This window comes from Lemur catta, chromosome 4 (genome assembly GCF_020740605.2).
Source record: "Lemur catta isolate mLemCat1 chromosome 4, mLemCat1.pri, whole genome shotgun sequence".
NCBI classification, from domain to species: domain Eukaryota; kingdom Metazoa; phylum Chordata; class Mammalia; order Primates; family Lemuridae; genus Lemur; species Lemur catta.
In genome coordinates, this window is record NC_059131.1 from 10418241 (window position 1) to 10435302 (window position 17062).

At 40.6% G+C, this 17062-nt stretch overlaps 1 long non-coding RNA gene across 1 annotated transcript; it reads right to left on the reverse strand.

The window, feature by feature from the left end:
• Window positions 1-12797: 12797 nt before the first annotated feature.
• Window positions 12798-16988, reverse strand: LOC123636607. Its single transcript, XR_006734625.1, has 4 exons — window positions 16778-16988; window positions 15232-15821; window positions 14896-14969; window positions 12798-13591 (listed from the first exon to the last, which is right to left on the reverse strand). It is a non-coding gene; the product is annotated as an uncharacterized LOC123636607 (long non-coding RNA).
• Window positions 16989-17062: the final 74 nt, after the last annotated feature.

Consider the following 17062-nt stretch of genomic DNA (forward strand, 5'->3'; position numbering starts at 1 on the left):
GGACAAGTTTCCCAAGCCGCCGCCGCCGCCGCGATTCGCGCGGAAGGGCGTGGCGTGAACTGGCTGCGGAAAGGAAGTGCTGAGTTAACCCTTTTATGAATAGGAAGGACGATAACTATTGCCTGTCTTGGGTACGACTTGGATCTCAGTCCCAGTGCACTCCTTATTAACTAATATGCGTGAGAGCAGCCAGGTTACTCAGCCTCTCTTATCCAGTCACCTTCTATAAAGCCAATGGCAAATGCACCCCGCCCCCGCCCCCAGAAATACTGCTATTCATTTAGCTCTTCTCTGCCTAACAGAGTATTCAAAGCAATGGTTTTTAAATAAACAACCAAAAAATTAACCAACGCAAGAGATCAAGCCAATGAAAAGTACCTTAGGAGGGATGCTATAGGAGCTCAGAAAAGGCAATGAAGGCCAGAGGGTCTGCAGGGAATTCCTGGGGGAAGCGGTGCTTTCCTGGGTCCTTAACAATAGGTAGAATTTGAATCCAGTGGAGAAGGTTTGGGTAGAACATTTCAAGTAGGTGGAAATGGAGTGAGCAAAGATAGAAGAACTACATAGTTGAAGAGAGCAGGAAGCTGAATAGAATAAAACCGAAGTTGAGAAAGGGTGTGGGGGCAATAAAGTTGAAATAATAGGTTGAGAACCTGAATGAATATACAATGGACAAAGTATTAGCACTGTATCACATTCAAGAGAAACACAAATACTGAAGATTTCCTGAAGGAATTATATTGCATAATATCCATCAAGATGCATTAGGCAGTCATGCAATTAAAAGCCTCTGCCAGGAAGTCTCTAATGGCTCTCCTTTCTCTCAAAGCTTAATGATCTCAAAGCCCTACATCATGGACCAGCTGCTACCAGTTAGTCTCACACCTCATTTCCTGCTCTTCGCTCTGCCTTCAGCCACACTGGCCTTGCTGTTTCTGAACTCTCCAAACACACATCCACTTCAGGGTCTCTGCAAGGGCTGTACGTCTGCTTAGAAGGCTTCCCAACCCCCCTCACTGATCTCCTTCAAGTTTTTGCTCAAATGTCACCTGCTCTCTGAAGCCTACCCTGACCACTCATTTTTAAATTTGCAACCACCCTTCCTGAACTCCAGCTCTCTAGAGCTGCTCTATTTTTTTCCATAACACTTGTTATCATCTAAAACACTATACAATATATGTTTATTCTCTGTCTCCATTCATTAAAATGCAAGTTCTGCCAGGGAAGAGTGCTCTATGTATATACATACAGATACTATATACATCCCTACTATGTTCCCGGAATTTATAATAGTGCCTGGCACAGAACAGAGGACTAAATATATATTATTAATATTTGTTGAATAAATGAAAGACTTCCCAGAAAACCTCTTTTACACATTGTCTCCCCAAAATATTTCTCTGCACAGCAGCTGTGCCACTTTATCAAATCTTTCATTGTGAACACCAGACATCTCCTCTCCTCACCCACCACCAACTGACAATGTGGGAGCTCTGCCCGTGTTGGGTGCTGTAGAATATGAAGAGGTAGGAATACCACCCACACGGCATGGGTGGGAGTCATGCTGAGGCACTGCACAGCTCTAGTGGCCACCCTTCACTATATAGGAAAAGCCTTTCTGCATAGTGAGAGAATGAAACTAACACATTGAGAAACACAGAGGAGAGAGAGGTAGAGACTTCATTTGATATAAGCATGCCTGAAAAAGTAGTACCTGTGTGCTTCCATCTTCCCAGGTAATTGATCCAGTGCATTCTCTTTTATGCTTAAGCTAGTTTGAGTTGAGTTTCTATGCATCAAAACCCAGAGTTTGGTTGCCATGTACTATTATGGGCATCTAATTGATTTCTTAATTTAGCTGAATTCCATCATTTGGTTCAAAGATACTTTAACTCACGAATAAATCATTCTAAAAAGAAAAAATATGTTTTCCAAATAACCAACACAAATGATAACTCTGTGAACTGCTTAAGGAAATGAGACTGAAATAAAATTTGAGACAATTTCAAAATAGGCATCGTCATCATCATCATCATCATAGCAGCTACATTTTGTGTACCTACTCTAATTTAAGCACTACACCAGGTACTTTATTATACCTTATCTCTGCTCCTCTCTATGACACTGTAAGAAGTATGTTAATATCTATCTCTATGGATAGATATAGATTTGTAAGTTGAGGCTCTAGATTATTATGACCCAACCGAGTTCACATGCTACTAATGGTGAAGCTGGAATTGAAACATAGTTTTTATCTAAAGTCCTAATTATTAATAGAAAAGGTACTGTGATATACCCATTTTAAAGAGCAATAATCTGATGTTTTTATAAACCTCTGATGAGAAGGAAAAAAATAGAAAAGTTTTCCTATTTCTTCCTATCCTCACAGCATATCAGCCTCAGTTGAACTGAAATATAATTTTCATTCACTTTGCTGATGGCCACAAATATTCTACCTTAAAATTAGACAAAAGTTACTTAACAATATCTCACATAAAGAGATCATTTTTCTCCTCTTGCCTCTTCAATGTACAGCTGTCACTAACTGATAGATTCTTTGGTCGTAACTCAGCTTTTTGGCTCCTATCAGTTTAAAAACCCATTAAGCTAAAAGCCATTAATTAATGATTAAGCATTTAACCCTTTTATGCGCCTCCATATTAGAGACCAAAGTGATTATTCATCACATGAAATTGCTTCTATTTTAAATTTGAAATTGCATAATAAAATTGAATTTAGGCATTTAAACACTACCTGTTATAGGTGTCATACATTTGTATTTGATTGGATGGTGCACTAGCTTTTTATGAAGATTATAAATTTTAATCATTATAATAAAATAATATTGAGAGCAATTCAAGAAAGTTTATTTCCTCCAGAAAGCCTGCAGAATCCCAATCAATCCTTCCATAAATATTCTAAGACTCTCATAATATCTCTTGGCAGCCAAAATAGATATAAAGTTCGTGCAGGGTTTTAGCCAAGAAGGAATCTCCAGCCCCTTACTGAAAGTTCATTTATTCTAATTTGCTACACAATTCAAACAGGCCATTCCCTCCCCTCCATTTTCCTCACTTACAAATTATATGGAACAACAAACTGGGAAATAGGTCCTACCAGAGAGGCACATAGAGTGATAAATACAAAAATCATTAGCAAGTGCAAGAGATGAGCAAATAAATTGATAAAAATATATTGGTAAAATAATGAATTATTGACTTAAAAGTGAGAATAGTTTGTCTTTCATTTTGTTTAAAAACAAAGGTAGATGATCTGTAATATACTTTGAAATGCATCAGAAAATAAGATGGATTAATGGATAAGTTGAGGATAAATAAATGGAAAGGTGTGTGATAAAGCATGTATGGTAAAATACTAATGATAGAATCAATTTCATTGGTGGGTACATGAGTGTTCACGATAAAATTCTCTCAACTATGCTATCTGTGAAAACTTTTATAAGAAAATATTGTAGGAAAAGGTAAATATACAATTTATTCTTTTTTTTTTTTATATAAGTCCATTTTTTTTTTCAGAGATGGGAATCTCACTCCTGCTCAGGCTGGTCTCAAACTCCTGAGCTCAAGTTATCCTCCCACCTCAGCCTCTCAGAGTGCTAAGATTACAGGCATGAGCCACCGTGCCCCGCCAAATCTACAATTTTAAACAGTGGAAAGAATAGAATGAAAGAAATACAACACGTATCTACCAAAACATAGAATGGTATAGAGGACATAAAGGGAGGGAAGGACAGAATAAATAAGCAAATATAAACCAGGATAAGAAGAAAATTCTCCCATTGGAATAAAATGGTACAATAATCATTAAGTTCATACTACACTCACATATGCATCCACATATATACATCCCATATGTACACTTCTCTCTTCCAGCCTCCCCTCACCTTATAAAGGGTAATATCAGAAGTTTGGAATATAATTTCTTCCGTCTTCCCTTCATGTGTTTTAATTGCTTACAGAAAATTCTGTCCTTACATCTTCAAATGTTGCCTATACACCATTCTCTTTAGACAGATGATGGACTATTGTATCCTCCACAAGTCACAACCTCCCTCTTATATTTTATACCTCTCTGTTTTGTATTCAGTGCAATTTCTTCTGGTCTTTATTTCAGTTCACAGATTTACTTTTCAGCTTTTTCTATGCTCACTCTTTCCAACAAATTTTTAATATCAATTATTACATATAAATTTATACTTAGAAGTTCTTTCTTTAAAACTCAAGTGTGCTGATCTTTTATTACTTTCTTATTTATGTTTCATGTCCTACCTTTAGAAACACATCAAACATAATTTATAATCTCTACCTGATATTTCTAACGCCTGAAGTCTTTCAGGATCTATTTTTTCTCCTACTGACTCTTGCTCAGGGTGGCTTCTTTCTTTATGTAGCATGTGTATTACTGTTTTCTCATATGCTTTGGAGTTTCATCTGTGAAGATGCTTTGAGGCCTGGTTTGGAGAGTGCCCTCCCCCTAGGAAGACTTGCCTTTACTGCTACAATCAGATGACACACAGTGTAAATTCAGGTCCCAGACTGACGCTTGGGCTCTGGCCGCAAATTCTCAGAGATTTTTATATCCACTCATATTCCAGGCTGAACAAATTTATTGTCTCTTTATTAAAGGATTTTTTAAAAAAATTGTAGCTCTTCATGGGTCCTAACTTTATGTAGGACAATCAGTGATCCACTCCCCTCTCTACACAGGCCCGAGCCTTTGTCCCCAACTTCCCCATCCCACCCCACCTCTATTTTCAGTCCTGAAATCAAAGCTCTGGACGTCTGGATTCATAGAGATCCCTAATGATGGTGACTTCAATTCTCGCTTCTTCCATGGGTTCTCCCGCCTGTTGCCAGGACTCGGGATACGTTTTACTTTCTTGCAAACTCATCCATTCAGTTTAAAAGTTGTGTTTTTGCTTTCATGTTTTAGCTAGCATTCTTGGTGTTTGTGGGAGTCTTTCAGGATGTCTTGTCTGACGAACTGCCTGAAATGAAACACTCTGCACCTAGCAGAAGGAGATGAAAAGGCGGAAGGTGTTTGCGCCAGCTTTGTTATAAACAGCTGTGGAGCTCACAGACGGCACAGACCACAGACAGCAGATCAGCAATGGCTCCAAAGGGAAGCAATTGGCAGAGTCCAAAAGGAATGAACTTGTTTGCCAACATGTGTCACACACTTCTGGGACTCCCTAAAAATATTTAGTATGGGATTTTACAAATGACTGAGGGTCCTCTGTAATCAACTGGGAGCAAAACTAGTGAAATTACAGTGTTTCATATTACGATGATTACCATTCATGTCCACAGACTGGGGAAGCCTAGGGAGTCTCAAATAACACCAATAATTCATAAATTCAAAAGGCAACTACAAAGGCAAAATACTGCAATTCTTTGTAGACAGGGACAATGGCTTTTTAATCTCTTTAATCTCTGTAAATCCAGCCTGAAGGTAAACCCTGAATAAGTTTTTATTGACTGCATGAATTATACATGGTTATATTGAGGCTATTATAGATTAACCCTTTTTGCTTAAAAGAGAGACTGCGACTTTGAAAAATCATTTATTTTCTCCAGCAAAGTAATATAGGCTCAAGGAAAATTTCTCTCAATAAACAGACCATTCATGAGCCCTGATTTTTTTTCCAACTGTTGTAGTGAAATATTGGTCACGTCCTTCAGTTTATCCTTACATTTCCTCTGATAAAAAACTACAGTGGAAATATTAACCTAAAGAGGAGGATTCAATGAAGCTGACAATGAATTAATAATGTGTTTTGATAGGGCAAAGTACTAACTGAAAATGTAGAAGCTATTAAAACATCAGGATCAGACACCCTCTGCTATGTGGAAAAACTAAATTAAACACAAAGGATTAAAAACCACTAGAGGAAGAATTATTAAATGTCTCTCAATGTTAGTAATTTTAGCTCTTCCATGGAATTTCAAGCAAACTGTTTCCTATTGAAGTCCTTATCATTTTAGGTTTCTCTTTAGATAAAAATGTATGCCTAATGTTAAACTTTTGAAGTTTTTAAGTTTAAATTGTTACATTCCGATATAGATATGAGATAAATGATTTTAAAAAGAAGTTTTGCAACCTAAGTGATTAATTTAAAAAAAGATTGAAGGCATTTAAGTTGAGACACAAATCTTCAACAAATCTAAGTCACCAAATAAGAAAATAGTATATTAAAGTCACATGTATCACTATGCTAAAAATTGCTCCACAATTTACATTGAACCTGAGATAAAACTCAGTAGTTCTCAGTCAGTACACATATGTAGAATGTCATTTCTTCTACTTCCCGTGGATCTCAATTTGTACAATCTTTCAGTTCCTTCTCCTACCATCTGGGAATGGAGGAATATTTTTTCTTTCCAGGTGAGGTTACCAATCTCCAAAATATCCCCTGCCCATACACAATGATCCCAGCCTCCTGGTGTCTATGCCCTTGAGTGGTGCCTTCCACCTTGAATAAGGTTGGTCTGTGTAACCAGTGGGATATTGTGGAAATGATGGTATGAGACGTCAGAGGCTAGACCAGTCTCTCTTTTGGATCAGTTGCTGGGGGTTGACACCTGCCATGAGTGAGGACACTCATGATCCTATGGAAAGTTCAGGTGGTAAAGAACTGTGCTATTGGGACTACCGACACTAACTTGCCAGGCATATGGGGAAGCCACGTTGGAAGTGGATCGTCTGGCCCTGGTCAAGTCTTCAGATGAATAGCAGCCCTGGCTGCCAACTTGGCTTCAGCCTCAGGAGAGATTCCAGGCCAGCACCATCCTGACACGTCACTCCTAGATTCCTGGCCTACAGAAGCTATGCAAGACAACATTTATTGTTTTAAGCCACTAAGTTTTTGTGTGATTTGTTATGTGGCACTAGATGATTAATACATCAGGGGGTACCACCCTGTTTCTCACCACTATGTAGCTCTCCATGCTGTACCCCCTTCCTGGAAAGCTTCCCCTCCTTTCATACATCCCCATAAACCCCTCTACATCTAGTTAAATTCAGTGAACCTTTTAAAATTCATCTGAGATGTCACTTCCCAAAGAAGCCCTTCCCTGATTGTTACAGCCTGGCTTAGGTATCCACTCTGATTTCCCATGACACACTGAATAAATCTCTGCCATCGCATTTCTGCCTTACAGTGTGATTATGTATTTATATTTTATCTCAGCTGAAAAATTTAGATTATCTTGACAGCAAAGAAGTATGTCTTATTCATATTTGTATCCCTAGGACTACTGTAGACCTGGGCATGTAGGAGGCACTTAATAAGTTTTGTTAGGTGAATAGTATTTAATAAATGAAGGATCCTGTGAAGGTATCAAAGATACCTCATAGAAAGTGCCTAACACATACTGCCTTGTTCACTTTCAGGCTTCAGTATACATTTCCATTTCTTCCCAAGACAAAACTAGTTTCCCAATCAGCAGATAATATGTCCACTTCTGGCAGATTGCATTTTCCAAAGATGGCCATATGCTCTGAGTCAGTGTCCAATATATGGTGCTCTTTCTCCCATCACCAAGATTCACAGGTCCAGGAATCACGGGGAGGAGATGGGAGTGGCAGCACTCACTATTACCTCTAGTGACTGATTACACTGGCAAAATTTTTGCTTCCTTTCCCCATGATCTTATGTTCTGCTGACCTCTAGAGGTCTTAGTTCCAAAAGGAAGAATGCTTCCGCCAGCAGACGGGACAATGATTCCATTGAACTGGAAGGTAAAAATGACACCTGGTCACTTTGGGATCCTCAAGCCTTTGAATCAACAGGCAAAGGAAGGAGCCATTGTGGTGGCTGGAGTGATTGATCCTGATTACCAAAGAGAAATTGGACTGCTACTCCACAGGGAGATAAGGAAGAGTACGTCTGGGATAGAGGAGATCCCTTAGGGTACTTTTAGTATCATATTATCATGCCCTGTGGTTAAGGTCAATGGAAAACTACAACCCAATCCACACAAGACTAATAATGGCCCAGACCCTTCAGAATGAAGGTTTGAGTCACCAAACCAGGTTCAATGACCAGCTGTGGTGCTTGCTGAGGGCAAATGGAATACAGAATGGATAATGGAAGAAAGTATAGTAGTTATAAATACCAGCTATGATCACATGACCAGTTCCAGAAACAAGGACTATATTTGCCATGAGTATTTCTTCCTTATTTTGTTGTGAATATATTTGTGTATGTATATATATTATATAATGTACATATGAATATGTATATATGTATGTGTTTTGAGATCTCTTTCTCTCTATATATATATGTCAAATATGTTTGTTTTCTTCCCTCTTATCACCTTATCATGTAACATAAGGTGTATTCATTTTATATCATAGTACTTAAATATTGAAAATTTTATAATATTTAAGTTATGGGATATCAAGGAGAACAGACATCATTCAAGGATTTTACATCCTTTCCTAGGGAGAAGGTTAGTGCATTTTCAGTTGTACACAGGATAGCTGTATTATGTTAGATGGAATTATGACTTTATTATTGTCCTTATTTGGAGATTGAATATGGTTTAAGAAGACGCATATGGATGCTAAATTGACAAGGTGTTCACTTACAATAATCAATTTTATGTATCAACTTATCTGAGCCACAGTGCCCAGATATTTGTTCAAACATTCTGGATGTTTCTGTGATGATGTTTTTGGATGAGACTCACATTTAAATCAGTGGACTTTGAGTAAAACAAATTGCCCTCCATAATGTGGACAGGCCTCATCCAGTTACAGGTCTTAATAGAACAAAAGGCTGACCTCATCTAACAAGAGGGAATTCTCTAGCGCATGATCTTTGGTCTTCAACCGTAACATCAACTCTACTTGGGTCCCCAGCCTGCCAGTCCACCACATAGACTTTGGGCTTGCTAGGCTCTATAATCATGCAAGCCAATCCCCTAAAATAAATCTCTTTCTATATACACACACATCCTATTTGTTCTGTTTCTCTGGAGAACTCTTAACACATGGCTATACCAATTTATATCCTGCCCCACATCTTTCTTACAATGTAATGTTGATACTCCCCTGTCAATCGGTGGCATCTATGATCCCTCCCCTTGAACCTAAGAAGATCTTTGTCATAATCTTAATTAATAGAATTGGGAGGAAGTGACACTGCTTGATTTCTGTGGTTTGATCATTAAAGGCTGCATGGCCCTTGGGATGCTGACCTTTGGAATAAAACCACCGTGTTGTGAGAAAGCACAGGCCCCCTGAGATGCCGCAGCTGGCCGTCAGCCCCAGGTAGGGTCTTATCAACATGAGCATCAACAGCACCATGTGAGTGACTGAAGCTTCTCATGATTCCAGCCCCTCACTTTTGAGTCTTTCGGCTAAGGTGCTGGGCATCGTGGAACAGAGATGAGCCATCTCTGTTGTACCCTGTCCAGGTTCCTCACCCACAGACTCTATGAGCAGAATAAATGGACGGACGCGTTAAGCCACAGTATTTTGGGGTAGCCATAGTAACTGGAACATTACCATTCAGAGCTACAGTTGAGTTAGCCTTCACAAATTCCCTTATTACTGCAACATCATAGGAGCCAGGCAGTATAAATTTCTATATTCTGAATTATTTTCTCCAGGCATTTTGAAGAATTCTTGATCATACTTTTTATTACCACCACCCCTTTGAATAGAGCAAGCAGTCTTCTTTCAGCCTGCTAAAAAAATCACAGGCCTTCTTAACAAGAAAACCTATGATCGATTCCACAGAGAGAAAGGAGCTGCAGTGGGGCAGGGACACTGGGCAGAAGGCTGAGACAGCGAGCCTGAACTCACAGTGGTTTCTTATGGAAGGTGAGGGAACTCGGGCATCCTGGCAGATTCTGGGCTGCTTGATTCTGAACATGTGTCTAGTGCACAGTCTGTTCTTAACCACCCACAAGCTCAGGCTCCAAGTGTGTCTCCATTTCCCCATGAGCTGTCACGTCATTCACAGGGGCCCGTGAGCACTCAAGATGGCAGGCATGGGAGACAGAGTGACATTCATGCCTGCGAGCCAGTCGGCACCCAACCATAAATCGTTTCCCTGCCTGGCTTGCCTATAATGAGACCGACACAGTTAGGGAGATCTCTTTTTCTGTTTTACAGTCCCTCTGAAACTCATCCGGCTTGCCCTTTGTCTCCCTCTCCCCATATATCTGGAGTGATGGACTTTATGGCCACTTCTTCAGGGGATACAGAATTATAGATCTGTGGATTTATGTCTGTTTTCCAGGCCCCCTCTGGTCCCTGCACCATAAGGTGAATGCTGGGGCAGTGAGAAAGATGTTGCATTCTAATAGATCTGGACCAGTTTCTGACAGCTTATTTTGACAAAAGCATAAAATTCAATGATTGTTGCTCAGCTCAGAAGTTGTAGGAAATATAGGGGAAAAAAGAGGATGTTTAAATGTGAGCTTTCCTGTCTCCAAACTGCTCTGTGAGTCAGGTAAATTGTGAAAAACAGAGAAAGCTAAGCCAACAAATTTAATGATGACAATGGCTGTTCTAGAAACACGATTTATCCCAGAGGATGCTACATGAACATACTTTTGCCTGAGACTGAGGGACCACCACCTGCTACACAAACAAACAAGGGGTCTATTAGGGAAGTGGGGGGTGTGGTAGCCAGCCTGTGAGATGGCCCCCAAACAGTCCTTATCACTAGAATTCACACCTTTGTGTGGGTAGTTCCCTTCACACTGATTAGGCCTGTGTGACCAATAAGATATTGCACAAATGACAGTGTGTGCCTTGGATGGCTACACCATAAAATATACCACTCATTCTGCTTTTGTTCTCGAGGATCGTCTGTTTCGTTGGGGAAGGGAGGGGAGTCAGCAGCCATATCATGAGAACACTGAAGTTGCCCAAGAGGTCCATGTGGAGAACAGAGGCCTCCCGATAACTGCCACACAGCCATGAGAGTGACTTACCTTTTAAAATGGATCCTTCAGCCCTAGCCAAGCCTTTGGATGATTGTAATCCTGGCCAAAGACTTGACTACTTCCGCAAGAGTGATGCCAAGCAGACCCTGTCAGCCAAGCTGCTCCTGAATTCCTGTTCCATAAAAGCTGGGAGTGATAATAAATGTTTATTGTTTTAAGTGATTAGATTTGGGGGCAACTAAACAAGTTGTAGCAATAGATAAGGAATAAAGGTATATAAAGTAGAATTAGGTTTGGCTGTGTGGGACAGAAAAAAATCCAAAACAAAATAAGACATGTTTACATCTCTCTCATTTAAGAAATCTAGTATCACAATTTTGGGCTGGTGTGGTGCTCTAAGTTATCAGGGACTCGAGCTATTTCTCTCTTATTGTTCTGCCACCCTCAGTATATGGTTCTCTTCTCATGGCCCATCATGGCTGGTAAAACCCCAGCCCTACAACCCCATTCCAGCCAACAGGAAGAAGGAAGAAAAGAAGGATGCAACACTTCCCTTAAAGATATATCCCAGAAGTCACACATACCTTATATGCCACTGGCCAGAAAATGGGCATATGGCCATATCTAGCTACCAGGAAGGCTGGGAAATGCAGTCTTTATCCCAGGCAGCCATATGTCTAGCTAAGAGTCATAAATTTAAGGAAAAAGAGAAATAAACACTGGGGCAACAGGATTTGCTGCAAGGTGCTAGCTTAGCTGAATTTGAATGATAATTAGGAGTTTGCCAAGATGATAGGTGTTATTATAGGTAGGTATATTATAAATATGCCTACTATGTTATAGAAGATGGGTATGTTATAAAAGGCTGCAAACTGAATTGACAGGTAGAGTCTATTTCTCCCCCCTGTGTATCTGGGCTGGTCATGTGACTTGTGTTGACCAACAGAATTCAGCAGAAGTTACATATTACATTACTTCTAAGGTTGGCTTGAAGGATATGCAGATCCTGCTCTCCCTCATTTGAAACACATCTTTGTGGAACCAGCTACCATGTAGGAAGTCTGTCCTCCCCAGTACTAATCCTGTTGTGAGAAGGTCCAAGCTGGCCATATAGAGGCAGCAAGACCATGTAGGGGAACACTGGGGCACCATACGTGGGAGTGAAGTCTTCTCCAATCTCCTAGTACAGCCAAGACACCAGCTGAATGCAGCCTAGTGAATCACCCCAGGGAATGTCACATAGAGCAGAAGAACCAGCCAGCTAAGCTAAGCCCTGCCCAAATTCCTGACCTACAGAATTATAAGCAAATAAATTGGTTGTTGTACTAAGCCATTAAGATTTGGGGTTGTTGTTATACAGCAGTAGATAATTAAAACTAAAAGGGGAAAGTTATTCTAGGGAGAGGGAACAACATAAAAAATATATACCAGTGAGAGGCAATCTGGTGTATACAAGGAATTCTACATAGTTTGCTATGTTGGAAAGTAAAATTTGCGGAGGAGAGTGGTAGGTAATAAGTCTGGAAGTAAGCAGGAGGCTGGACACGGAGGTCCTGGTATGTGTCATTCTATGGAGGATGGATTCAGGAGCCGTATCAACTAAGAGTTATATTCAAGGGGAGAGGGTGTATTGATGGAAGATTTGATCATAGCAGGATTCAAGATCTAAAGCAAGTATAATACTCCTGAGTCCTTTTTTCTCCTAGCACATATCTGAGGGCAAACTTCATGGGCACCATTTAAGGAGGGAGAATATTGCTGTTACTTGTGTAGAATGATAGGTGGGTTTGTATCATGTATCATGAGGAAGGATGGTGGACAGTTTATGGAATGAAGATACCGTATTTTCTACTTAATTTATTTTAGGTTAAAACAACTTTTCTTTCATGCTACTTCCTTCTTCTCAGTGGCTAAATCCTCAGAAACTAGGCAGTTTGCTTTATCTTGTCCCAAAAAGAGCTAGGAAGTGGACTGCGAGGGGGATGGATGTCAATGAAAGGATAAACAACCTAATTTTATTTATATCTCCTAGGCTGGTACAGAGCCACATCTTCCGTTATATATAGCACATTTCATCTTCATTTTTGGTTGTGAGGAAATGACCACACACTCAAGGATCATTTTTGATGGTGCCATCACAACCCAGGCCAAATTTCTTCTCCTCCTTGTAGTCACAATAGGTTGCTTATTGCTCTATTATGGAACATTTGAAATTTTTTTCTGAAAGATTCATTACATGAAATCCATATTGATGAATTTCTTTATCTCCTTTCTTTTCTGTACCTCTTAGGAATATATTGGGCTGCAGACAAGAGAAAATTTAATGTGGCTTAACTAAGTGAGGCATTCTCTAGCTACAAGAGGTCCAGAGGTAGACATACCTGGGATCAGCATCATTATTCAGGATCTAATCTCCTTATATTCTCTGGTTCGGTAGTCTTGGTGTGAAGCTTTTATCTTCGTGGCTCATTGTTGTCTTTCCAAGTATCATGTCAATGTTCCAGGAGTAAGGAGAGTGCATGTCAGCCAGATCTTTCTCTTTTAAAGAGCATTCCTACAAGTCCCAACTGGGGACCGCCCTTTCTATCTCTCTAGGCAGAACTGAGCTCTGGGCTGTCTCTCTACAAAGAAGTCTGGAAAGATGATTGTTTTCTTCTTCCTAAACCCTGTAATAAAGAAAAGAAAGGAGGAAGGGGACCACTATGGTTTGAATGTGTCCCCTTCAAAATTCAAGTGTTGTCAATGTGATAATATTAAGAGGTGAGGTCTTTGAGAGGTGATTGGGTCATAAGGGTTCCTGCCTAATGAATGGGATTAAGGCCCTTATAAAAGAGGTTTCACGTGGTGTTATAGTCTCTTGCCCTTTTACCTTCTGCCATGTGAGGACACGGTGTTCCTCCCCTCTGGAAGACGCAGAGTTCAAGACACTGTCTTGAAAGCAGAAATCGGGCCCTCAACAAAAAAAACACCTACTGGCACCTTGATCTTGGACTCCTCAGCCTTCAGAACTGTGAGAAATAAATGTCAGTTCTTTATAAATTATCCAGTTTCAGGTATTCTGTTACAGCAGCACAAATGAACCAAGACAGGGACCGTTGTCCTTCACAGGGCCCATCCTCTCTACACTGTCTTGTGTATCTGAAGGGCATTTTTTTTCGATCTGTTTCAGCAGTTGCAAAACCATCTGTTCTGCAGTGGAGTTTAATACTACTTACTTGAAAATACATAGCACAATCTTTCTGCTACATGGATAATACAGTAAAATTCCACTTTAACATGATCATTGGGGTCCAAAAGACCCAATTGCATAAAATATGGGGTTACTGTAAGGCTAAAAAATAACCTGGGGGAAAGGCCAGGGTAGGAGATTTTCTTTTTTTTTAAAATTATAGTTTTTTAAAACAGTTTCATTGAGGTATAATTTAAATGCTATAAAATTCAGTTTTAAGTGTACAAGTCAGTGATTTACAGAGCTGTGCAGCCATCAACACAATGTAATTTTTGAAGACTTCCATCACCCCCTAAAATCTCCTGTGGCCATTTGTATTACAAACGGCAAAAGCGCAGGCTGGGAGTTTTAAGAGGACCAGTCCAATCACTTCAGCTGCAGTTTGGCGCAACTTCCTGGTGGCCATCCTCCCACTTAACTCTGTAGCTGAGTTCTTGGGACCAGGCAAAGTTCTCAGAAATCTCCTGGGTAGCAGGCAACCATTTACTCAACCTGTTCTGGGGAAATGGGACCAGCAGGATACTGTACTGACGGGCACCCATCCTCTCTCTTTTGGTTTGGTGAAGGTCTTGGCTGCTGTATCTCTGCCTGGCATTACCCTAGCTACCAAGGACAGGAGCCAATCACATTCTATTCCAATTCACATTATTGAGGGCATTACAATACACACACACTTAAATAATTATTAAAGCAGTATATTAAATTAGCTGGACTTGATAGGGCATAAACAGAAAACATTACCTTGAAACCATCTCTGCGGGTTTTTTCCCTGACCTAGATGAAGTCTCTAGCATCTTCCAGAGCTTTTCTGGTCACTGTCAGATAATGAAAAGTTGTCAGTTACTTTCATCACAATTATAGCCTCATTTCTGTAATTAAACTATCAAGTCCAGTGTAATGATCAAAATTCACAACTTTAACTGAAATTATAGCTTTCTTCTTCCCAGCTTGGCCTATTCCAAGCCAGAGCCTGCAATGGGATGGAGGGTGTGATCAGTCTCTTCTCTGCAATCCCCTCTCCCATAAGTTGTTTCTGACACCTGGGGAGGGATAAAGTCTATCTGGTAAAAGAGATACCTGGCTGGTACTGGAGTGATCCAGTTCTGCTGCTCTCTGGCTCAGGCATGCTCAAGGCTGATTCTTTCTTGCAGAGAGTACTTTTGGGGGATATCGTGAAGATTCTCCTGCTGGCATCCTCCAAGCACAACTCATGTGAAGTGGGTGTTTATTTCTCCTTCAGTTAGAAGGTATGGATAGCCCAGGGTTCTTTCGGGGTCTGCCTGCTGAATCATTTAGCTCCTCCAGGTGAGCACATTCCCTCTGAAGAAAGCTTCTAGTCCACTCTCCACAGATCCATTTATCCCTTGGCAGGAAAAAGTCACACGTCTCCCTGACAGTTGCAGGAAATGCAGTTAGCTCCCACAGCAGCCTTCTCTCTCCTTCTGTCTCCTTTCCTGCCCTGCCACTGCAGGTCCTCCTAGGCACAGCTTCCCAGAGCAGTCCTTATATTTCCCAAACTCTGAGATCAAATGTTTGCTCAGAGATTTCGCTGGAAACCCTTCTCCCTTGAGAGAGGGAAAATGCCACAGCACTTCAACTCTGTTCCGAGAAATCTTTTCTTTTAACTTGCATCTCCAATCTTTTCATGCTTTTAAGGTGGATGGTGACTAAAGGCAAAAAAAAAAAATCAGATTTCAAATTTCCCTTTGGCAAGTCCTGCATAATTTGTGCTGTCGTACCTCTCTTGGGAATGTGGGGGTACTTGGTATCCATTTAGAAACTGCTACTTTGCATAACTCTCAGGGCTATTATTTATATAAAATGTAATGAGAATACAGACTATAATGTGAATAGCGCCCCCTGGAAATATGATTCTGTAGGCCTGATATATTCTCCTTGGCCTTTGAATCCTGTTATATGTAATAGTAATAATAGAGCTAGTACTTACATATTGTTACCATGTGCTATGCACTGCTCTAGGTGCTTTAAGTATATTATTTAATCCTTACAACAATTCTATGACAAAGATATTATTATTCATCCCTATTTGACAGATGAATAAACTGAAGCCTGGAGAAGTTTCATGAGTTGTTCAAGGTTTACGCAGCAAGCAAGTGGCAGAGCTAGAATTCAAAGACAAAGAGAATGGCTCCCAAATCTGTAATTCTAACCCTATGCTACACATCTTGTCTGAGGGTTTCACTTTTCTCCATGACATTCTGTGGCAGGCCACACAGATAGTACAGGATGGGCCCTGGAGTCAGGCAGATATGGCTTAGATCCCTCGTGCCGTTTAGTAACTATGCGGCTTCAGATAAGTTACTTAGCTTTCCTGAATCTTAGTGTCTGTCCTCATCTAAAGATTCTAATACCTTCCTGACAAAGTGGTTGGGAGGGTTCATTGTTCATTTACCTTCCCCTTCTCTCTGCAAAGAGAAAGGAGTCAAAATTGCATGGAAGTCAACCTGAAATTATCAAAGTTACGTCCAACATGGTGAAGGGACAGAGGGAGACCTAAATCATTTCTTATTTCAGTCAAAAATACTTAACAAATGCCTACGGACGCCAGGCACTGACTAGTACAGAACGAATTCGGCACGTTCTCCCCAGATCGTTCACTCACCTACGCGGCACTGCTCATCTTTGTGAGAGGCTGGGGGACGGACTGAAGCTACACACAGGGCTCGGTTTAGTGTCAGATAAGCCTGGGCCCCCTGGGTGATCCTAGGCACCAAACTTCTGCTTCCGTATCTCTGGAAAAGTGACCCTGTTGACACGTAGTGTGCCCTAAAAAATGGTAACTATACGGAAGGCAAAGGCCAGGGGCACTGGGTTCACGCAGTCGGGTCAGCGGCCAGCCTCGTGGGGCGGGGCGAGGCGGGCCTTTTCTTCCACCGGAACCATTCTC